The following is a 26602-nucleotide window of genomic DNA, read 5'->3' on the forward strand; positions in this document are numbered from 1 at the left end:
AGTGTAATTAATTAAACTAGAGGGGCTGATTTGTAATTATGTGATAGTTACAAAATAAGGTAAGGATTATCTTATTATTAGGTTGGACAAATTTAAGGTGATAAGGCCTTAGAATTCGACTATGATAAGGATTCAAGGATTATCTTATGGGTTGCTTTGTGGATAAGCAACTAGATAAGGATAATGACTGAAACCCTATCTCTACACCTATACAAAGACCCCAAGGCTCATAAATTCGTGTATCCCTTCCCAAGGAGTCCTAAGAACGAATTCTAACCTCTCTCCTCTCTCTTTATACCATCTCCATTTGCTCTTGGTGTTTGTAAGCCATTAGAGGAGTGACACTTGTGACTCTAAGCATTCCAAAGTCATTACAAGGAGATTTAGGATTGTTATTGCTACATAACAATCAAGGTATGATCTTAAACCTAATTACATATTAATATGATTATTTGAATGCTATAATTAGGGTTTATAGTCTTGGATTCAAAGCATGTACAATAGAGAAACCTAGATCCAAGCATTAGGGTTTGTATGAGCACATAGGATGTCTTATGACCAAAACCCATCAGTGGTATCAGAGCCTAGATTGGTTTAAATTGTATTGATGCATTGTATATCTGAAAAATTCAATTTTTGGTGTTCTAGAGGCTGGACTCGCCGAGTCCATAGCTGAACTCGCCGAGTCCAGGGTAACTCGACGAGTCCGGGCTTGACTCGATGAGTCAACTCGTCAGATAATGCTTATCTCGGGATTTCTTGCTGTTTTTGCATATGGATAGTTACCTTATCATGTTAGATCAATATTAATCCGATTATATGATATATTTGACTATGTTTTTGATCTAAATGAAGATATTTATCAATTAATAAGATAATTGTTTCCTTATAAGATAATTGATTAATTATTTTGAATAAATTGATAAATTCTTTTTGCAAGAAATCATTAAATAAATCAAATATGGATAATTATGTTATTAAATGTTAATTTAAAATTATTGGTTATTTGATCCTTGTTGTTATGAAAAGTTTCATATTTTACCCTTTAGGTTTTATAGTTTAAATTTGAACCCAATAGTTTTGTTGTTTTAAAATTTAAATAGTTGAAACCCTAATGTTTTGAAATGTTTCAAAACTTGCCCTCAAGTTTTGGAATTTAAAAGTTGATTAAAAGTTAATTAGGAATGTTAAATTCTAAAACCCTAGAAATGTTTTTGAAAAGTTCAAATACACCCTTATGGTTTTATTAATTAATTAAGGAGTATAATTAAAAGAGATTTAATAAATCCATAAAAGTTTAGGTTAACCATTTAATTGAATTAAAAGTGTAATTGTTAAAGTTAACCACATAGTATTTTAAAAGTATAAAATGCACCCTATACTATATATATAACATTAAAGGTCTAACATTATATATATGTATGAGTAAAATTCAGTCTTACCATTAGTAGGCCTCATTCTCGAAGCTGGTCTATAAGGGGTGTTTAAGGAAATTGCCTATAAAATGGCGATTGAATGGGTATCCACTCTTACCCACCGCACTCTTGACTAGTGGAGGGTCGTTAGCCGAACGGGTAGGATAGGACGAAACCTTCCATTATAAGTATAATGAAATACAAAGTAACTAAATGTTTTTCTAATTCCCAATCTTAGTTACTTAGGCAAAAGTGAATTGATGCAATTCCATGAAATTACACTTTGTGCCCTTGCGAAGACGTTAGTGGAGCGTGTGTGGTTTACCGGCACACTAAATGGTTCTAAGCAAAGGTAGCAAAGGGTGACTCAATGTTTGTCATAGTTCGATGGAGCGTGTGTGGTTTACCGGCACATCGAATAGGTGACTGTAACATGTGAGGGCACCGTGTAAGTTTGCATGGTTATTCACACCCGCTTTGTGATCCTCGGCATCCCAGTCACAAACAAGAGGGGCATATCAAGATTTAAACATTCCATTGAAATTTTAATGAATCTCAAAGGATCTAGGAGTTTTCATAGATTTAAAACTTAAATTTCTTTTTCGTTTTTCATGGTGGAATTTAGTGAATCGTCATTCACTTACCTTCAAATATTCTGCAACTAGATTACGGTATCCCTTTTCTAGGTTGTAGCGTATTGTGTTGGGTCCTAGCCTTAGTATTTCATTTGGGTGATTTACTAAGGACTCAATCTATCAACTAACTTGAATTTGTTTTTCTCCCGTTTTGTAGATGTCAAAGTTCGACAACTATGGTCTTCCCAAATCCCGTGGAACAAGCATTCCACATGAAGATGATATTCCACGATTCGATCGAGGAACAAGAGATCATGCTTCACTTCCTCCTCCTCCTCCAATTATTCTCCCTAACCCACAAGTTCAAAGGCTTGAAAAGTTCAAGATCACTCAAGCCCTTTTGGCAAGTGAACATAAAGAAGGAAAGTCGGTGTGTGCACACGTCCTAGGGATGAAGTCACACTGTTGGGATCCATTGTCTGTGAGGAAATGGCTGTTGATTGGGTTCTTCAGTCACTTCCTAACTCATATAGTGATTTCGTAAGAGAGTACTATATGATGAACCGCAACGTGACCCTTATAGATCTCATCTATATGCTTATTGCTGCTGAATCAGCAATGGTTTGGCGCAATAGAAAAGCAAAGTTGATTGGTGAATCTGCCTTCGAGACCTCTATGGATATAGTCAATGGCAACGAAAGACATGTTATGATTGAAAAGATTGATCATAAGAGAAAGGCGATGTCTGATGTAGTTCCATGTCCTGTTCTAAAAAGAGTCAATTTGCTTTTATTGCCAAGAGAAGGGGCATTGGAGACGAAGCTGCCCTATTTACTTAAGAGATCTAACAGATGGAAGAGTCAAAACGTATGGCTCTAATATAGGTAAAATCCATTAACTAACTCTTTTAAACTTCTATTCTAGATTCTTAATACATAATGTGATAAGATTACAATTGATGTCTTGTAAGATCGAAGAAAAGAAAGGAAGCTTAAGGGAAGAAGTGAGCAGAATCTAACCGTGAAGGAATGGATTTCGATCACATTTCTCGAAGATTAGATTCTTGAGCTACTACTTCGAGTTAGAATTAGATTGCTAAGAAAGATGTATTAGCATAAGTTTTTCAATGAGTTGCATTGTGAAGGAAAAAATTTTCCGCAATAAAATAAATTTTGATTTTAAATTTTATTTATTTATCCTTACAATGGCGTGTATGAAAAATTGATGTTAAAATTATTAGCAATAATAGATTTGTTTCTTATTGTGTTATGGAAAGTCAAGAATTTACCAAATAGGGAGAGTTTCTCATCGCCCAAGTTTTAATTGGACAGAAACTTGGAATCATGCAACTTGGTTGCACGATGAATGAGAAATTTCATATTTTGGAAATTAGACTAATTCATTGACAAAGTGTCAAGTGAAGGACTAGGAGATCAAGTACACAAAGTTGCGTGTTGATCAAAGTCCACCATAAGAGTAACAAAGATATTCGTCATGATTTACTAAAGGTTTAGTAAATATGATTAAGTGTAATTTTGAATTGATTGAAAATGATTTAAATCAATAGCAGAACGAATAAGAAGAGTCAAGTAGGAAAAAAGATAAAAGTTTGTCCATTCTAATAAGAAGGGAGAGTACCTTTTATGATTTATGATAGGTCTTAATGATTAAGAACCATATCTCAATTGATCCTCTAAGTAAGTCTTAGTACAATTGTATGTTTAAGAAGAGGAATCAAGGATTGAAGAAATGGTTAAATCAAGAAGTCTATCATACTTTGTTCCAATAACAAGTCTTAAAGTTAAGATTGTGACAATGAGTGAAAAGTATTAAAGGTTTATAACATTCATCAAATGTGGAAAGTCGTGATGGCTTGAATAAGACAAAGACCGACTAGGACCAATTTATGAAGTGTTTTGATAAAAACTACACTAACTCTTGAATATTTGACAAAAGAATCTTATATGTCAATGAGTCAGTGGGAGTCCTAATGGTCTCGAAAAGTTTCAAGAACAAATCAAATAAACCTTATTAATCATCACTAGCACACGAGTTGAGGTTTACAACCTATCGTGTTGACGTTATCTGGTTTCTGTGCTGTTTCCAATTGAGTTAATTATGCATGTGAGTCCTATGAGTTCTCATTTTGAACGCATAAAAGGCAAAGCACCTTGATCAATGAAAGGCACATTGATAGGAAAAAGGTGAGATGCTTAACTACTTGGAAGACGTGGTGGGCAGCTGTGCTACCATAAGGCAAGAAATCAAGATTAAAAGAGTTAGGTCCATATGAGTTTGATTTTGTCATAAAATCTGGTTTTAACAAATTCACATGGATAGGAACATATACACCATTAAAATCTAAGTGTCATAAGATTTCCTCCTTCATGAAAATGATTGTGAGGAAATGCTTTCACTAAGAAAGAATTTAAGAAGATAGTGATTGTAAAATTGCATTCTCGAATTCGATCATGGTTACGGTATCCCTTTCCATAATTTGAATTGTGAGGTTTGGCAATTAATCTTAATTGTTAAGACACACATATGAACTATCTAAGGCAAAGGTGTATAAGTTCAAGAAGCCTTGATAAAAGATTATCAAAGCATTAAGTATTAGAAACATGGACTTAAGAAATTCAATAGGTATTGTTTTCTGAAAGTTAAGATGTTTATGAATACATGTCAAAGCTAGTAGGAGCATAAGTGTTATGTTTTACAATAATCATCATGATAGTGGGAGCATAAATGTTATGATTGTATGATTATTAAGGCACGTATTGCAAAGTTGGCAATATGAATTATAGAAAAACAAGAGTTATACCTTGCAAAGTCGTAAGGATTGTAAAGTTGTTTTGCTATAACTAAGGGAGAGAATAGTATGCTTCATTTCAAATCTAAACGATTAGGTTGTGAAACGTTAATAGATTTAGTCAAAGGTACATAGTGTGTTCTTAAAATTTCGATTATGATTACAGCATTCCTCTCCACAATTCGAATTTTGAGAACATAGCAAATAAAACATTGTGCATCGTGTCCCATACGCTTTGGGTATAGGATCGATTGCAAATGCTTTAATGTTTGACCATTCTAAAATTTTCCAAATGTCTAGAACATTTAGAGGGAAAAGGGACAAGAATTGGTTTTGACTAAAATAATTAAAGAACTATCAAAGGACAATCCAAAGTTCGACGAGGATTGGTCGCTTGTGAGTAGTTGGAAGTATAGTATTGGAAAATATGGAAATGTTTCCATATTGGATGGACCATATCGACATCATTACAAATAGAAAAGATTCTATTAAGAATGAGTTGTCATGAGGAAAATATGGAAGGGTGTTCATATTAGGAAGTAAATATTGAAAATCTATGTCTAGATTAGAAACTTTTATGCAAAAGGATGTTCAAAGGAATGTACTTTGAGTGAGAGACATCATATCTAAGGAATTGTCTTGTAACAATCTCTGTTAGAGAACTTTGCAATATCATTGGCAATAGTCTTTGTGACTTTGATGCAGTGACATTACGAAAGGATCGTTGCATAAAGTGTTAGAATCTGGCATATTCTATAAGTAGCGAGAATTTGATATTCTTTCACTTATGAAAAATGGATTTGGAGTTGTCAAATGAGAATGATTGGAAATGTGTCCAATGTGATCTATTTCACAAAGTAGGAACCATAGGTAAACATTGTGTGCATGCTAGGAGCATGGGACAAGTGTAATAATTCAAGTAAGAAGTTGATTACCCGAAATGACAAATAATGAGTAATCGATATGGTGATAAATAAAAGGAGTTTTATTTATACTCAAAGGGTCGAGGCCATATGGGATTAGTATTATTCTTGTGTTTCACCTTGCATGTTTTGACTTCCAGAATAATTAAGTTTATTAAAAATAATCGAATTATTCAAACGGGCCACAGTCATTCATATGTTGGAAGTAGATATGAATGAAGATTGTCATGAATTGGTGTGTGGATTGTCTAAAGAGCATTAGACATAAGCAAATGTTTGCTGCAACGTTCATGAGTGCTTATGAATATGATTTGAGCATTGGATTAAACCCACACTCACTTGGATCACTCCATGAATTGCGAGTGATTGGTGAGACGATAACATCTTATATTCTTGAAACCGAGATGTGTGAGTTGTATCTTGCAAATCGGTTGCACATTGATAATATGTAAACGCACCAGTAACTTGGTGTTATAAAACATATTGTTGTGTGTAATTCGGTTGGTGAGTGTAAGCAAGCATTGTATCAAAGTTTATCCGTTCCTTTTATTCAAAGAATAAAAGCGATATCTTTTGGGTCCCTCGATGGTTTAGTGATGACAAAGGTAAATGCTCGGCCGGGCTAGGGCTAATTTGATATGTTCAATTAGTCAGTCGTCATAAATCAGAAATCGAGAAATAGTACAAAGAGGATGATTAGAAAACATATCTCATACGATATCTAGAATGGAGGAATATATGATCCCTTATCTAAGGACACGCGTATCTGATAGGATCAAAGTTGACAACGGCTTTGGAAAGCTATGATTGCAGATCAGTATCTGAAGTCATGCGCAAAATAGTTATTAGACTTATCCAAGTGGGAGACTGTTGGATTAGTGTCTAAGTCCATAACTATTTTGGTATGTACTTGACCCGATGGTGCATGGTCCTTTTTGGTTGCCTTCACCAAAGCAACTTGATTGGAGAAATAAATAAAGAGAGAAAGGTTATTATGATTTATTAATATGTTATAAGAATAATATATTAAAGGAGAAATCATATTTTTTTAATTAATATTGGTCAATAATTAATTAGGAATTAATTTTGTGATCAAGTGTAATTAATTAAACTAGAGGGGCTGATTTGTAATTATGTGATAGTTACAAAATAAGGTAAGGATTATCTTATTATTAGGTTGGACGAATTTAAGGTGATAAGGCCTTAGAATTCGACTATGACAAGGATTCAAGGATTATCTTATGGGTTGCTTTGTGGATAAGCAACTAGATAAGGATAATGACTGAAACCCTATCTCTACACCTATACAAAGACCCCAAGGCTCATAAATTCGTGTATCCCTTCCCAAGAAGTCCTAAGAACGAATTCTAACCTCTCTCCTCTCTCTTTATACCTTCTCCATTTGCTCTTGGTGTTTGTGATGGGTTTTGAGCATTCTAACACTTCCTAAGTGTACATGCAACCCTAATAAGCTTGAATCTATGTTTTCTCTATATACATGCAAATTTCTTTTTCAAGGTTATTTCCTATCTCACATGGCATGGGGATTGCATAAAACATAAAACTAGTAGAAATACATACCTTGTTGTTGCTTGGATTCCTTCAAGACTTTGTGAGCCTAGCACCCCAAATGTTGTGCCTCAAATGCTTCACACAACACCACAAAACTTGGAATAACTTGAGAGAATACTTGTAGCACTCAAAATCGGTTATGCCCTCACTAGTCACCTCTTAGGTCCGATTTTACTAGCCAAAGGGTTCCTTTTATAGTGGTGTCACAATTAGGGTTTCATTAAGAAGACCCATAATTATCATGACTCTTCATTTCTCATGATCCATGGGTTTGTAACTCCCATGGACTATCCATGGAGCTCCAAATGGTTACATCCATAACCCATAAACCATGGATCATTAATACACCATAAAAGAATTTATGATTGTCATAATCAACCCTTACATATTTAATTAGTTTCACTTTGATCACCAAATTAATACTTGATCAAATACTAATTAAATAATACTATTATTAATATATTAGAACTTATAATATATTAATAATCATAAGTGCCTTATTCTCTCATTTAGTCTATCCAAGTATTGCAATGCCATGCAACCCAAATGGACCATGGCGGGTCGGGTCAAGTTCATACCAAATAAAGTTATGGACTTAGACACTATATCCAACAGTCTCCCACTTGGATAAGTCTAATAACTATATTTGCAAATATGACTTCAAAACCTGACTAGCAATCGTAGCTCTTTCAAAGTCTCTCGGAACTGAGAGGATGATGATACGCCATTTAAGATAAGTGATCATATAATCCTCTACTCTTATGATATCAGTCGGACAAACACATGGAACATGGTCTTACTTATTGTCCAGCATTTATTTCTCGATCTCCGATTTGTTTCAACATAGAACTAAATTGAACACATCAATTATGTTCTGACCGGGCCCGGTACATGGGTCAAAACCAAATCATCGAGGGGCCCAGATATCGCTTCTTATTTCTAGAAGGAACAGATAAACTTCGACTGATATGCTTGTACTAACTACTTGTTGAATTACTCACAAAGGCACGTTTTATAACATCGAGTTACCAATGCGTTTTCGTACAATCAATGAATAACCAACTCATAGTCAACAACTCATATCTCTAGGTTTGAAGATTTATATGATATTACCGTCTCACGATCACTCGAGATAAATTCCATGAAGTGATGCAAGTGAGCGTGGGTTGAATCCAATACTCAGCCCTTATGAGTACTCATGAATGTTGTAGCAACCATTGCATTGTCCAAAGCACTTTAGACAAATCGTACAAGCCAAATTCATGACAGTCTTAAATCAACACTTACTTCCAAAGTTTCACTGACTGTGGATGGTTTGAATAATATGATATATACCATAACATAATTATTCTGGAAGTAAAACATGCAAAGTTGAAACATAGTAAACAATCAACATAAGATAGTAACACCTTACTCATAAATAAATAACAACTTTTATTTATCATCAAATGTCAATTACATTTTACAAGTTTCAGGAATCTAATTATTGAAACTAATATCATCCTTCAGCCCAATGCGCCTTGCATGCTGTAAATGCTTAACCCTGCTCAGTCCCTTCGTGAGGGTATCTGTCGGGTTCTCATTTGATGATACCCTCTTTGCCACGAGGAGTCCTTCTTCTATTCTATGTCTGATGAAATGGTATTTTCTATCAATGTGCTTAGATCTCCCGTGATCTCTTGGTTCCTTCGCCAAAGCAACCGCACTCTCACTGTCACAGAAAATTTCCATTGGCTCCTTTATAGCTGGTACAACTCCAAGGTCTCCGATGAAGTTCTTTAGCCATATCGCCTCTTTTGCTGCCTCGCTTGCTGCTATATACTCTGATTCACAAGTCGAATCAGCTACTTTCTCCTGCTTGGAACTTTTCCAAGTAATGGCTCCTCCATTTAGGATAAAGACCCAGCCTGACTGAGAGCGAAAATTATCCCTATCAGTTTGAAAGCTAGCATCACTATATCCTTCCACTCTCAAGTCATCACTGCCTCCGAGGGTAAGGACCCAGTCCTTAGTCCTCCGCAAATACTTGAGAATGTTCTTTACCGCTATCCAGTGTGCCTTGCTAGGGTTCCCTTGATATCTACTGACCATGCTCAAAGCAAAGGCCACATCAGGACGAGTACAAGTCATAGCATACATGATCGAGCCCACAGCGGAAGCATATGGTATCTGACTCATTTCAGCTATCTCAGCCTCTGTACTCGGACTCTGAGTCTTACTTAGCTTGGCATTACTCTGGATTGGTAATTCTCCTTTCTTGGAATCTTGCATACTGAACCTCTTCAGTACCTTATCCACATAAGTACTTTGACTAAGTCCAATTAGGCTCTTACTCCTATCTGTCACAACTGGAAATTTTGTGTCATGTAATCTATACATTCAAGCTAATGTGAATCAAAAACTTCAATCAAATACATTATACAAGTACTACAAATAGTCATCAAACAATTGGAGACCCTAGAAGTTCTTGTTAAGACCATTTTGGACTAGAACTTCCTTATTGGATCCAAATGGACTAATAAGCTTCCAATTGGACTATCATGGGCTTAGAACCCTAATTGGGCTCTAATTGGACCCACATTCATTTATTTCAATATTTTGGGCTAGGTTGAATCTAGAATGAAATAAATCACAAGCCTTGATCCATAATTTAACCTAACCTAGCTTAATAAAGCATAAAAATCACAATTTTATTTTATAAGGCCAATAAGCACCCTAACTAACACTAATATTGGGCTTGGGAGCAAAAAGCCCAAATTTCCTTTTCCTTCCATGTTTTCGGCCCACATCAAGCCCAAGAGGAGGGTTTGACTTTCCCATGCCACCTCATTTTTATCCATTGGACATCCATGCAATACTTCTCATCCTTCCATGCACATCACCTCAAATATCACTTCTTCTTCTCTTCCCTCTCTCACTCTCGGCCACTAGCACACACACACCCACAAAAATCTCTCAAATTCTCTCTAGATCACTCAAGAAACTCTCTCCTTCCTCTCTAAAAATTTCGAGATTTCTAAGAGGTTTTCAAGAGGATCTTGCAAGTTAATCATCATCTAAGGTAAGATTATACTTGGATCTATGGTTTAGATTCTTTTTGTTATCAAAATCCTTTCCTAATCTATGCAAAAATCGTGATCTTGCACCCTAGAACCATCTCAAACTCGAGATCTACCAAGGAAAGGTGCTAAGGCCAAAAATCATCAAGTTTTCCTCCATCTTCTCTTCCAAAAACCGAAACCACACCCAAGGTGAGTTTCATATCCCCTTATTTTCGGTTTTTATGAGTTTTTGTGGGGGAGAATACAAGAAAAAGTGTAGATCCATCATTATGTGTATGTTGTGGTTGATTTCTATGCTTACATGTATGTTTGTATGATTTTTATTATAGATCTAGTGTGATATGCTAAAAACCGAGACATATATTTTATCATAGCATAAAATATACTACTTCATTGCAAAGTATACTAAGATAATGGCTAAATAGCTTGACAACACTTAACTTGGGCTAAAAACTCATTTTTTGACATAAAATGTTGAAAATACAAAGTTAAAGGGCCTAAAGTGAAATATTTCGAAATCTGATGGGTAAGATGAGTCAAAACAGTTTATACAATGTATTTTCTGAAAATATACTATTTAGAGGGTTAAAAACATAAATTTCAAGCTTATTGGGCTAAACATGACATTTTCGGCCCAATAAGGCCCAATATGCGAAATTTTCTAAATTGGAGGACCAAAACTGCATTTTTCTGTAAAACAGTGGACTATAAGTGTTCCATGTGCTTTTCAAAGGTTTAAAATGCTTTTCAAATTTAAAAGGGACCAAAGTTGTAAAAATTTTCCAAATTGGGTCAAAAATGTAAAAGTCGCGAAAAATAGGGGTTATAACCGAGAAAACTGAATTTTCAAGGGCTTAAACTGTTTTCTATGATAAATATGTTGGAAAATACTTATTTCAATAATTTTTGGTATAAAAATGTCAAGAAAATTGATTTAAGGACCAAACCGGAAAGTTTTTAAATAAAGGGGTAAAAAGAGTAAATTCTACAATTAAGGAGGGGCTGAAAACAGAAAATCTTCCATGCTAGTTAATACATGCAATTTGACCAATCGACGATACCACGCTCGTCGACGAAATACAATGTACTACAATACCAAAAGTCGTTGTTAAACGAATTGGTTCGGTCTCGAACCAATAAAAATCCAAAACCACTAACACGACGACGTTACAACATTTCGATTCATAACTAATAACGATGGAGAATTCACTATACCTACGAGTGTGCGCAGACGTCTATGCACCATCTTTGGGCCCCAAAAGTGTAAAATCTTGTTCGTTGAGCCTAGCTAGCCCAATGACCTGATCTTAAGGCCCAAAGATCTCTCTCTCTCTCTTACGAAGTGTTGGGTTTTACCAATCCGACATAACGTAACAGGACTTTCAATGGCAAACGTGCTGCTGGTCCCCAAGGGTCCTTCAGTGCTGCTAGTAAAGTCGGTATCTCACGATTGCGGGTTGGGCTTCGGGCCCATCGCAATTGCATTTGTCTTGGACGACGCGGGAAAATACCGAGGGTTTCGCACCTTCTCTCCTTCCCTCCGGTCGTGGGATTACACAAGTCCGGGAGGATTGAGTTGTGTGAAGAATTACGAGTGGCACCTAAGGGATCACTTGTAAGGTTGTCGATTGGACGTTGTCATTAGCGTACTTCACAACACTTCACCACCCATTGTATTCTCAATGCCTCCGGAACTCAACGATTTCCATAACGAAACGAAACAACGGTATACAAACTAAGTAATACAAAGTGATAGGAAAACGTCGGGTTTTCCTAGGGTTTTTCAACAATTACAACTTACGAATTGCCGGTCGAATTTTCATAACTCTTACGCTTACATCTATAGAATTCAAACATGCATACTCATGGATCAACACATATTTTTACACTATTCTATTATTAGAAAATATCGGATTTTCTGATGGGTTTCAAACATTACATTGGATTTCAAACTCTACTTATGAACTCACCAACATTTCGTATGTTGACGTTTTTCAAAATACTTGTATTCTCAGGTAACAGATAAGGTGACGGATGATTTATACTCTATGATGTTTGCTGTGGTTTAAGTGATGTTGAACAATTATTTTGAGAAAGTAACGTTTGAACAATGTAACGAATGTAAACACTAACGGTTTTACTATTCCAAATGTTGGTGATGTTTTATGTTATGTTTCATGTATATGCATTGTAATGGTATTCAATGAGTCACGATAGCCCTCGGACGTTTCCGCCGTCTGGTTCGGGGGTGTGACACTATCTCTCAATATCCTTATTCCTAGGATATAGGCAGCTTCCCCAAGGTCCTTTGTAGCAAAACACTTCCCAAGCCAGGCCTTAACCTCCTGCAAAGTTGGGATGTCGTTTCCTATGAGAAGTATGTCATCCACATACAACACCAAGAAGCTAACTATGGTCCCACTAGCCCTGACATATACACAAGACTCATCCTCACTTCTAGAAAAGCCAAACTCTTTGACTTTCTCATCAAAGCAAAGATTCCACCTGCAAGATGCATGTTTCAATCCATAAATGGATTTTTCAAGCTTACACACTCTATTAGGGTACTTTAGATTGACAACACCCTCTGGCTGATCCATGTAAACATCCTCAGCCAACTTCCCATTAAGGAAAGCGGTTTTGACATCCATTTGCCATATCTCATAGTCATGAAATGCAGCTATGGCTAACAGCACTCTAATAGACTTAATCTTGGCCACTGGTGAGAAGGTCTCATCATAGTCAACTCCCGGAGTTTGAGTAAAGCCCTTCGCAACCAGTCGCGCTTTATAAGTGTGTACTTTCCCATCCATGTCGGTCTTCTTCTTGAAGATCCATTTGCACCCAACTGTCTTACGACCTGGTGCATTGTCAACCAAGTTCCAAACTTGATTGTCATACATGGACTAAATCTCGCTGTCCATAGCCTCCTTCCATTTTGCAGACTCAGGGTCTGCCATGGCTTCCTTATAATTATTAGGTTCATCCAAATCTATCAGTGTACTATCACTGATAAATGTATCACCTTCAGTGGTGATATGATAACCATAATAAAATTCAGGTGTGTTCCTCACCCTAGTGGAACGTCTTGGAGGTACAGACTCGTCTATCGGCTCAACAGGAGTTTCCTCCTCAGGTTGGCTGATAGTACTTGAGGTTCCTTCACCACTTGACTCTTAAATCTCTTCAAGGTCAGTTTGCCTCCCACTGTCCCCTTGGCTTATTAATTCTCTCTCATGAAAGACTCCTCTTCTTGCTACAAAGACCACATTATCACTGGGTCTGTAGAAGAGGTAACCAAAGGATCTATGTGGGTAGCCGATGAAAATACACCTCTCGCTTCGGGGCTCAAGCTTATCATGAGTCTCACGCCTCACAAAAGCTTCACAACCCCAAATCTTGATGTGGTCCAAATTGGACACTTTCCCAGTCCACATCTCATGAGGTGTTTTGGCAACCTTTTTAGTAGGGACTAGATTAAGGATAAGGGCGGCAGTCTCTAAGGCATACCCCCAGAAAGAAATTGGTAACGAAGCTCGACTCATCATGGAGCGAACCATATCTTGCGCCTCTCAGCCCCACCATTTAACTGTGGTGTCCTGGGAGGTGTCAATTGTGAGACAATCCCACATTCCTTAAGATAGTCAAGGAACTCAATGCTAAGATACTCTCCTCCCCGATCGGATCGGAGCATCTTGATGTTCCTGCCCAATTGATTCTCAACTTCCTGCTTAAACTCTTTGAACTTTTCAAAGGTTTCTGACTTATGCTTGATTAAGTATATATATCCATATCTACTGTAATCATCAGTAAAAGTCACATAATAACGATTAGCATCTCTTGTAGGAACTCTGAAGGGCCCACACACATCCGTGTGTGCAAGGTCCAACAAACCTTCACCCCTATCACAAGTACCTGTGAAGGGTGACTTTGTCATTTTTCCAAGTAAACAAGACTCGCAACTATCATCTGACTTGAGGTCAAACGATTCCAAGACTCCAATATTTTGGAGTTCGCCTATGCGTTTCTTGCTAACATGTCCAAGACGACAATGCCACAAAGATGCTTTATCCAAGCTATCAAAAGAATCAATATACAACACATTATTTCCTAGATTGTCTACAACATTCACGGCTTCATATACACCATACAAGGTATTGCTTTAAAGTAAAATACATCATTGTAATAAACATTAATAGCACCATTTTTATTATAAAATGAAAATGTAAAACCTTGTTTGTACAAGCCATGAAAGGAAATAAAATTTCTCGCCATTTCGGCGAGTAACAACACTTATTCAAATCTAACATTAACCCATTATTAAGAAATAAAGAATAAACTCCTATCTTGGTAACAGGTGATGCTTTCCTGTTGCCCATGACTAAGTTTATCTTCCCATGCTCCACATGCTCACTTCTTCTTAGTGCCTGCAAATCAGTACAAATGTGAATACCACATCCTGTATCAAGCACCCAAGAATTAGCATTAGATGAGTTGTTAGACAATATTGTGTAAATACCTGCATGGGTGGGTTTAACCTTCCCATCCTTTACATCTTGCAGATATTTGGTGCAGCTTCGCTTGAAGTGTCCCTTATCTTGGCAATAGAAGCACTGTGATTCCTTTGGGTTCGAAGAAGGAGTAATGGGACCTTTCTTTGTCCCACTTGAAGAGGAACCATCAAGAGTCTTACCCTTGGTACCCTTTGAAGGGCTTTTCCTCTTCTTACTCTTCCCTTGCCCAATTGCAAGAACAAGGGCTGTTAAAGGAGTAGAAGTAACAACCGCTTTACCCTTAAGGCCATTTTCAGTTGTCCTTAAGATTCCTTGAAGTTTGCTAAGTGTGACTTCCTCCTTATTCATATGATAAGTCATACGAAACTGATCATAACTTGAAGGTAAGGAATGGAGAATGATGTCAATCGCCAATTCCTCAGGAAAGTCAACATTGAGCTTTAGCAACCGGTCAACGAACCTCTGCATCTTCTGCAAGTGACCGGTGATGGGTTCACCATCCTTCATCCTTGCGGTTATCATGGAGGAAATGATTTCATACCTCTCTTGACGCGCGCTCTGATGGTACCTTTCCATCAGATCTAGGTGCATCTCGTAGGGGTAGAAATCTTCATAAGATTTTTGGAGTTCCGGAGTCATTGTGGCCATCATGATGCAGGACACCTTGGTGGCATCCTTCTCATGTGCAATGAACTCCGCAAGCTCTTATGGAGTAGCAGTGGCTTCATTAACAACCTTAAGCTCCCTATCAAGGACATATTCTTTGTCCTCATAGCGGGTAATCATCCTGATGTTTCTGATCCACTCATTGAAGTTGGATCCATCAAAGATGACCTTACCACACAAGTTCATTAGGGAAAAGAAGCCTAAAGGGTTTGAGCCAGCAACGTTATTGGAAGACATCTGGAATAGAAGGAAGATAAGTTTCATTAGATTAAAAGTCCTTAATAAGTCACCCAAATGAGATATTAAGGCTAGGATCCAACAAACTATTTATAGGTGGAAGAGGAATGCCGTAATCCACACTATAAAATATTTGAAGGTAGGTAAATGACGATTTACCAATTTCCACCATAAGAACGAAATATTTTATTATTAGGTTTTATAAGTTTTTGAAACTCCTAGATGTTTTGAGATACATTGAACTTTTCAATGGCATCTTTGAATCTCGAATGTGCCCTCTCAAGTTTGTGACTGGGATGTCGAGGATCACAAACAAGGTGTGAATAACCATACAAATTGACTTGGTACCCTTAACAATATTACCTAATCGATGTGCCGGTTAACCACACACGCTCCATCGATCTATAATAAAGTCAAGTTACCCTTTGCCACTCTTACTAGTCCATGTTAGTGTGCCGGTTAACCACGCACGCTCCACTAACGACTTGGTAAGGTACAAAGTGTAATTTTATGGGCTAGCACCAATTTCACATTTTCCTAAAGTAACTAAGATTGGGAATTTATAATGTATAGTTACTTTATAATTCATTATACTTTTAATGAGAATTTAAAGTCGTATCCTACCTGTTCGGCTAACGACCATCCACCGATCAAGGAAGCGGTGGGTGAGAGTGGACACCCATTAAGTCACCATTTTATAGGCAACAACCTTATACCCCCCTTATAGACCGGCTTCGTGAATGAGGCCTACTAACGGTAAGAACGACATATTCTTATACATATCTATATAATAAAATTATAATAATAGTATAAGGGTTGATTTTTAAACCTTTTAAAAATCTAAGGTATAATTTGGAATTAAAGTGTAAGACTTTTCAAATTCCAAATCTTGAGGGCAAGAATTGAAACTATTCCAAGTCTCTTCAATTTTGTAACTTATGAGTTTTATTGGTTCATAAAAATGAAGACTCTTCATTTTATGAAACCTCTTTAGTTCTTTAAACACAAATTAAAGAAGTGACCTTTGGTTATCCATAACTTGAGGACAAGTTATGAACACCATCAATACAATTAAGATCAAGAATTAAACACACATGGTGGTTACACATAATTCCTATGATCTTCTAAAACTCATAAGAACACAAATTCATGTCAAGCAATTTCAGGAAATCATATGAACATATATAATACTTTGAAATTGTTAAAAGTCATGAAAAATGGATTAACATAATCATTATCATTTTGAAAAACAGATATTACAAGTCCAAAACAGATTGGGATAATGATTCTAATCCATTTCCAGCAACAAAACTCGAAAAATCTGCCCAGCTCGATCCTACTCGGCGAGTAGGATGAATTTGTTCATGGACTCGACGAGTCCTCCCCATGGACTCGGCGAGTACAGTCGTCAGAATGCAGAATTTTTGTTTTTCAAGCAGTTTTGCATCAAGTATACAGAAAACAAACCTAGGCTCTGATACCACTGATGGGTTTTGAGCATTCTAACACTTCCTAAGTGTACATGCAATCCTAATAACCTTGAATCTATGTTTTCTCTATATACATGCAAATTTTTTTCAAGGTTATTTCCTATCTAGCATGGCATGGGGATTGCATAAAACATAAAACTAGTAGAAATACATACCTTGTTGTTGCTTGGATTCCTTCAAGACTTTGTGAGCCTAGCACCCCAAATGTTGTGCCTCAAATGCTTCACACAACACCACAAAACTTGGAATAACTTGAGAGAATACTTGTAGCACTCAAAATCGGTTATGCCCTCACTAGTCACCTCTTAGGTCCGATTTTACTAGCCAAAGGGTTCCTTTTATAGTGGTGTCACAATTAGGGTTTCATTAAGAAGACCTATAATTATCATGACTCTTCATTTCTCATGATCCATGGGTTTGTAACTCCCATGGACTATCCATGGAGCTCCAAATGGTTACGTCCATAACCCATAAACCATGGATCATTAATCCACCATAAAAGAATTTATGATTGTCATAATCAACCCTTACATATTTAATTAGTTTCACTTTGATCACCAAATTAATACTAGATTAATACTTGATCAAATACTAATTAAATAATACTATTATTAATATATTAGAACTTATAATATATTAATAATCATAAGTGCCTTATTCTCTCATTTAGTCTATCCAAGTATTGCAATGCCATGCAACCCAAATAGACCATGCCGGGTCGGGTCAAGTTCATACCAAATAAAGTTATGGACTTAGACACTATATCCAACAGTTTGTAAGCCATTAGAGGAGTGACACTTGTGACTCTAAGCATTCCAAAGTCATTACAAGGAGATTTAGGATTGTTATTGCTACATAACAATCAAGGTATGATCTTAAACCTAATTACATATTAATATGATTACTTGAATGCTAGAATTAGGGTTTATAGTCTTGGATTCAAAGCATGTATAATAGAGAAACCTAGATCCAAGCATTAGGGTTTGTATGAGCACATAGGATGTCTTATGACCAAAACCCATCACATGGAACTTCCTCGTAATCACCGTGACAAAATCAGTACCCTGCTTGAGGGTCAAAAACTCTTGGGCCAAATGCTCCCTTTCCACCTGGGGAACGTACTCATCTCGAAACATAGCAGTGAAGCTCTCCCAGGTCACTGCAGCAAGCTCATCATCCGAATAATGCTCCATCACAAACTTCTACCAATCCTTTGCTCCCAAGTGAAGTTGGTTCAGCACGAACCGGACCCTCAAATGCTCAAGAGACGAGAAAGTAAAGAAACATCCCTCTATGTCTGATATCCACCTCATCGCTGCAATCAGGTCCTGGGTCCCATCAAACTCCGATGGTTTTGTGTTGCTGAACTCCCGAAACAACAACGCATCACCACCCTGCGGTTTAGCCACAACTACAGCTACAGTGGCCGCAGCAACAGCAGCCTTAGAAAGAGCAGCGTATCTCTCATCGAATGTCTCTATCAGGGTGGTCTTAATAGACCCGAACATCTCTGGAGTCTCGTCGCGGATGGCAGCAGCCACCTCATCATGAATCATCTAGCAGAGCTCGTCGTCGCTCACACCCCCTCCATTGGTCCCTGGTCTGTGACGTGTCCCTACCATGATGCCTCTCTGAAATACAACACAAGATGTCAGTAATTTGCTCGGATGTACACACACTCGATATCCCAACCCTACTTGATTTCTGGTACCCTATGGATTCTTACTTCGGTTGCGCACTGACCCGGTGCCTTCGATAGTACGGGCCTAATACTATCGACCACACCGACTCATCATTCACACCAAGTCCTCCTCCCAGAGCCCTAAATCCCAAGTACGCTATTCTCTCTAATCATGTGTTGCTCACTAGCGAATCTCTCATAAGCTCATTGCTGCTATCTCAACACTCTCAAGCATCCTTAGTAGCAAAACCCCTGGACTAAGGCATCATATATCAGGCCACTCTAGTCCTAATAAGAATACCCAGTCTTACTCTAGCATGCATAATATAATCCATCATATAGCATAGCATAACATTTCTTTTAATACTTATTGTAAGAGTATTTTGGGAAATCACCGTTTAGGCGCTAGCTGATCGTACACACGACTCTACTCTGTTTGTTTCAAAACACTTTTTACACCCTTTAAGAAAAGTTTACATTATTATCAAATTTTTCCTCAAATCCTTAGTCTGAGTTTAGATACGCCCGAAGATGCATCCAAATCCCTCAAACCAAGGCTTTGATACCAAATTATAACACCGTAAATTTTAAAACAATTTTTTTCATTTTTAAACACACTTTTTCAAACACATTTGTTGATAAAAACCCCATTGTATCATACTTTGTTTCACAAATATTTCCCAAGATCAAAATACATAAAAACCCATGCGTGTGTACGAATCATGCCGGTGCCTTCTCGCGATTGTCACTGGTACCTGAAACACATAACACATAACACTGTAAGAATAAAGCTTAGTGAATTCCCCAAAATACCATACATAACACATACTAGCCACTCGAAGCTATAACTCTGTGGGCCCGTGGGCCCTAACTCTATGGACCCTCAGGTCCTAACTTTGTGAACCTTTCGGTTCTAACTCTGATACACTCTAATATACACAAGATATAAAAAACATAGCAATAATGCAGTAAAACACATCACACAATAGCATACAATAACTATGTCACATAACTCTAATTACCACTCAAGGTAAAGTATAGTGAGAAGACTCACCTCAGATGTCCCGGTAAATTACTGACTCGGGAGAAATACGATCTAGCCTCCGCCTAAACACATAAAGTAATACTCTCATAAATATAACTCTCAAAACTAGACTCAACCCTCTCTAGGCACCCTCAGAAGGGTAAAAGACCATTTTACCCCTCCTTTGGCTTAAACGCCCTCATTGTTGACCAAAGCCTAAAAGTCAACCAAAGACACCGGTCAAACTTTGACCCGATCCGTCGAGTGCACTTGGGCAACTCGGCGAGTCCACATGTGTCCACTAACTCTTTAGTCCCGTTTAATGCTTTGCGTCCCTCCCTTTACTCGACGAGTCCCCAGGTATGAATTGTGGGGCCACCCCGACTCAACTCAGCGAGTCTAAAGAACAACTCGGTGAGTACATGCCATGCACAAACTCCATTGACCTCCTGAGGTCAGAGCTGTTCCTCTAATCCATAGATCTGGCCTTCACAAGCATAATAATCACGTAAAGTCTAGACATTGACTCTCATATATCATCTAGATGGTCTCATTTGGTGATTTAGCCCTAAAAATGACATTCTAAGCTCATGAATCCCAAGATAACTCATAAAGCTCCAAGGGTTAAGGTCTCTAGACCTCTTTAAGTCCAGATCCAAAGCATAAACTCGAGAAGGGACCAATTGCTCCACATAACCATCCTCAAAAGAGGTTAAAAAACCCTAACTCTAAGAATTAATACCAAAACTGAAGAAGGTCTGAATAAATACCTCAAGTTGAAGTCTCTGGACTCTGAAACCACTAGAATCACACCTTCTTTAGTCTCCTCTTGCTCTTGATCACCTTTTTCTTGCTAAACCAAAGATAGAAAGATCAAATATACCTTCTCCTTCCTCCCAAACGATTTAGCTCACTTAGGGTTCTCTCAAGGGACTGGTAGCCGCAATTGGGGACTATGAGTGCCCTTAAATAGGCTTCAACCCCGGGGGATTACGGTTTCGTTAAACAGTGTGGACTCACCGTGTCCAGTCGGGAACCCATATGATAATCCTCGACCCTACTCGGCGAGTCTAAGCATCAACTCGCCGATTTTCTTAACAAATTCCAAAAATAAAAATATTAGAATAATATACCTGGGAATCTGGATGTTACACTCCAATTGCTTAACACACTTTCTAAAAAATCTCATATTAAGCTCCTCAAATTTCGCACGACTAAATGCCATTGAAAAGTCAATACCCTTATGCAACAATTCTAATTCAAGTGAAACTTGAGTAGCATATGACAGAACCCTCTTTGCTTTCTCACATTCGATTTTCAACCTTCCCAAGGCCCTCTTTTTTCCTGTTAAATCCATTTCGTATTTCCTCTTAAATTCCTCAACACAATAATCCACCATACGGTTATCAAAATCTTCACCTCCAAGATGTGTGTCACCAGCAACAGCCTTGACCTCAAACTTACCTAATTCAGAGCATCTCCAACCAACTCTCATTCTCCATAATTTCCTCCATTTCTTCTCCCATTCCTCTCCAACCCTACCCCATTTCTCCCAAAATGGGGATGAACTTTGAGTTTTCAGTTTTAGTCCCTCGTTTTATATGTTTATATATTTCTATTTTTTTTTTGCCTACTAATTATTATTTAAATTTAATATTTAATACTTATAATATTGTGTTATATATTAAATTATATTAATTAATTATAAATATAAATTTTCTTTTTGTTTATCAAATTCATATTAAAATTTAAATACGTAATGAAATTTTTAAAACACAATTATGTATTTTACAAATGCTTATAATTACGTATTATAAATATAATATTATTGTCGTGAAAAAAATATAGACTATGTATTTGTTAAAATGAAATTAATAGAAGGGGTGTATTTGATAATTTATATAAGTTAAAAGAATGGAATATACCTTTTGGGGTAAAAATGGAGTAAAAATGGAGTAGGGTTAGAGATGAAACATTATTTATCCTATTTTTTACTCCATTTTTAGTGGAAAAAATGAAAGTGGCTTGGAGATGATCTCATCAATGGTGAGAATACAAACATCAAAAGTGCCACCACCGAGATCAAATACAACCACATTCCTCTTCCTAGTAAGCCCCAACATATTGTCTATACCATACGCAATTGCAGGTGCTGTTGGCTCATTGATCATGCGAAGGACATTCAAGCCATCAATCAAAGCAGCATCCTTGGTTACTTTATGCTGAGAATCATTGAAATAAGCTGGGACTGTGATGACAACATTTTTAACAGTCTGACCTACATACGCCTCTGCAACTTCTTTCATCTTCTTAATAATCATTGATGAAATTTCTTTCATCTTCTTAATAATCATTAATAATCGTTGGGCCCTTGTATGACCCTATATGTAACAAACCGTTATTTCAAACCTATGTAAAAGTATAGGTCAATTTGTACTTCTTTGTAAATTAATAAAGAGAAATTTTAGCATACTATATGTATTTACATAATTGACCTTCAAAAATAAATTATTAAATAATCTCAATTGGGATAAACCAAGTGATAGAAATTGTAACAAGGTTTCCAAAAATATAAAGAACACTAAAATCCGAGTTATAACAAAGAAGTTATAACCAATCGAAAATTCGCGACAAAACCGGCAAAACACTGTTCAGTGTAAAAACTGAAATTCTGGTAAAAGACTTTCTATCCTTAACAATCTAAATGAAAGTTATAGTTTATGTTAAATCAAGAACTTTCATAAAAAGAAAGCCAAAATCTGACTTCGTATGAGGAAGTTGTAATTTTTCGAAGTTTCAGTATAGCAGTGTACAGCTAAAAACTCGAAATAAAGATCGAGTGGTTTTTAGCCGACACATCTAAACGAGAATTAAAGGTCTCGTCATTAGTAGTACAACGGTAAAAAGACAGACAAAAACGGACGTCGTATGAAGAAGTTATGAATTTATAACGGATTCACGTCCCGGTCTGTTTAAAATAATAATATTAAAAATAAAGTCAAAATTAGCCGACGAAGTCTAAACGAAAGTCGTAGAGTATAATTTTACCTAAGCGTGCATATAAAGAACGTCAAAAACGGAGTTCGTATGCCAAAGTTATGAATTTTACAAGTTTTGGCCAAAAAAAATATAGAAACTAACAAAAATCGGGAATTTTCGCATGAACAGTAATGCCACGTCACCCTCGCATGCGATCCTCCACGTGGCGTCTTCTGATTGGGCCGCAGCTTCGGGTGTCACCTCCTGATTCGACCAAATCCGAGGTCCAGTAAGAACCGGGCAGCATCGCATGAGACACACCGGACCTCACCCTCGCACGCCCCTCGCACCCTGCTGTTCGCACGTGTTGCCTTTCTATTGGACCGAAGTTCGGTCCAATCCGAGCCAGCCAGCAACGAACCTCCGAACCGAAGCAACCCCCTCCCTTCGCCACCTGTCCGACACGAGGCAGCCTCGCATGGCCTCGGATCCGAGGCTTCGGCCTATATAAGGCATGCGAGGGCTCCAAAGAATTTTCACTTTTTCACCCCAAATTTCACCCTCTTTCACATTCTCCACTCTCCTAAGCTCATATACAACCCCTAAAGCCCCGGTATCAAGACTCGAACCCGAAGTAAGCCTTGAAGCCCCGAAATTCTTGAGAATTCATTCTCTCTCCTGTTAAAACTCTGTCCATATTACCATCTATCATGTGAGTTCATACCCCTATATCTTCATAATTTCTATTGTTTTAATGGGGGGGGGGGGGGGGGGGGAATACAAGTATAACACAAAAACTTTGTGTTATAAATAAATGATTTTAGATCACGATAAAACGATTTTAAAACATCAAAAATACTCCAAATATTGAACTCTTTTATAAACTTATATTTTTCCCAAATATACATATTTGGATATATAAAATTGTTTATGTATATAAATATATAAGTTATCTCATCAGTTTAAATACCCTTTGTAATATGCTGAGCAAAGGATTACATGCAAAAATAGTTATTTAACAATTCATAAAGTACATATAAATTATAATAGGTATAATTTATAATACATAGAGCAATACTTCATGATTTAAGTATACATGAATACACTGTTTTACATGAAACAAGGGTTTTAATTCAAAACAAATCAAGGGTTTACACTTGTCAAATACATGTTCGGAATACTAATTCAAGAACATATTATCAATCATTTATTTCAGAATGATTGGGTTTTCATAACTAATATACATGTAACGTTTATATGCTTTTTATGAGATATCCAATTCAGGTTGTTTAATTCATTTTAGACAACCAAGGTAAAGCCCTGACATTATAACCAGAATCTCCAGTCCGGGGATCGAAACAAGTTGTGTGGATCTATATCGGGATTGACAACCCCGCACTCAGGCTGCTAGCTACAGTCAGGCATACTTGCCAATGAGTGGCAATTGTTATCAACAGTTTAAGCGCTCATAAGGCATTTGTTTCAGGCGTTCAGGTCTTAGTATGGTTATAATAATTCATTAAAAAGATATTAACAACACGTTAGTGTATAAACAACTAAACGTAAGTACATCTTCAATGTACTAATTTACAAAATACAATGTACAATGGTATACTACAGATTTCAATAACAGCTGGCGAAGCCAGGCACACACTCAGTTAAAAGTTTTACAAATACATTGGTTCACAAATAGGACGGTTTTATGGGAATAAAACTACTCTTCACATACCACAGAAAATATGGGGTTTTCTAGAACAATTTTCTTATTTAAAATACAAAGACACCCATGCAAACATAAAGACTTATGTACTCACTCAACTTATTGTTGATACTCTCTTTTCAAATTACTTGTATTCTCAGGGAAATAATAACAGGTACTCTCCGAACTTTTTGAGAAGATGGAGTCATTATGAGTCTTATCTTCTTCTTTTGTATAACTATTTTGGTTTCAATATACAATGATTGAACACATGTAAATATTATACTTTTAAATACAATGGTTGTTTGTACTTTGATTACTATGATGCATGTGTTGTGATACTACAAATGAAGTCCTACACCCCCGGACGTTTCTGCCGTCTGGTTTGGGGGTGTGACACTATATGGCAACACCTTTATGTCATCCTGCACCATGGCTTCACTGAATCTCCTGTCGATCAGCCTCTTGACATCTGAAATTCCATAACAAGATGAGCCAAGCAATATAAAAAAAATGCTAAAACCATAAAATATCAAAACATAAAAAGTGTAAACTGACTGAATAAAGTATTAGCAGGGTTCTTTGCAATTTGATTCTTGGCACCATCTCCAACGAGCTGTTCAGTATTAGTGAAAGCAACACAAGATGGTGTTGTTCGATTTCCTTGATCATTTGTTATGATCTCTATTCGATCATGTTTCCATATAGCAACACATGAGTATGTGGTGCCCAAGTCGATACCAATTGCTAGTGCTCCACCTCCCTCATTTGCCATTGCTTTACAGGTTCAAACAGAAATAAGCAATGTCAATATGAATCTTTGATGTAGGCTTACCTTTTCCTTGTTGTATAGTAAATACTTTGTGTAGAATCTTGGTATGCAGCTGCATTATACAACAATAAAGTACTAAAGTCTATCATTTTTTTTACTCCAGCGTACATGCACATTCTATTTGGCCATTACACTTTCATCAATCACAAATTTTGGAATCTTTTTTGCTCGTTAGAATATTTGATGTTAATTATTTATTTTTCATAGCTAATATCACTACCACAAAGCCGCAAATAGAATACTCTTAATAGAATGCGGTTGTATAAGAATTCATATCATATTAGAGATAGAGTACTATTCACAAAAACAATTCGTACAAAATAAAATAGAATATTGTTTTCATAACCAACAGTACTTTATTTATATATATAATAGTATGTATGTGTATTTTAAAACAAAAAACCACCATTGAAAAACAAGAAAATACTACATTCTTCCTCGCAACTTGTGATGTATCCACTGCGCTAAAAATTGGTCTTTGTTAGTTTTTTCAATGAAAATTGATAAAGAGATGACTGAAGAAAAAACAAAACCATATTTTCACCAATATACCTATTCTGCTCTCTTGGTTTCTAACGCATCCCTAAAAAAACAACCATATTTTCAGGTTGTTGTTTGATCCAAAAACCTAAACATCTTTATTTTATTTTTTTTGTTTCCTCAATAAAAAAAAGTAACAATCTTTATGAATACAAAACATTCAAAGTTAACACAAAAGTTAAAATCAAATTTAATACAAACCAGTCAATGTATTATGAAAATGAAATCATGTAATAAAGATGGACAATAGCCTTTACCACCCACTGCAAGATGGATCAATTAATGATGTAGCAACTTGTAATTGTGCCTCTAAATCCTCCAAGATCTTCCCTAACATTAGATGCATGAATTAATTAGTAAAAATGATGGAAAATTAAAAGGCCTAGAATGAAATTAAAGGACAAAATCATGACCAACATACCCCTACACTACTTATTCCTTTTCAAGACCATTCAAGATGGTCAAAAGATGAAACAAAACATACCCCTGCACTCCTGCACTACTAAATTGCACCATATGTGTTTCCAAACTGGTACCAAGGACAAAATGGTTAAAATACGAAACAAGTTGTACAAAAAAGCAAC

The 26602-nt window shown here is 36.6% G+C and overlaps 1 pseudogene; it reads right to left on the reverse strand.

Annotated features, from left to right (window-relative positions):
- Positions 1-25421, reverse strand: part of LOC145010138 (heat shock 70 kDa protein 18-like) — a 43568-nt pseudogene extending 18147 nt beyond the window's left edge.
- Between the last annotated feature and the right edge of the window lie 1181 nt (positions 25422-26602).

Source organism: Lactuca saligna, chromosome 8 (assembly GCF_052625555.1).
Source record: "Lactuca saligna cultivar CGN05327 chromosome 8, ASM5262555v1, whole genome shotgun sequence".
Classification (NCBI taxonomy): domain Eukaryota; kingdom Viridiplantae; phylum Streptophyta; class Magnoliopsida; order Asterales; family Asteraceae; genus Lactuca; species Lactuca saligna.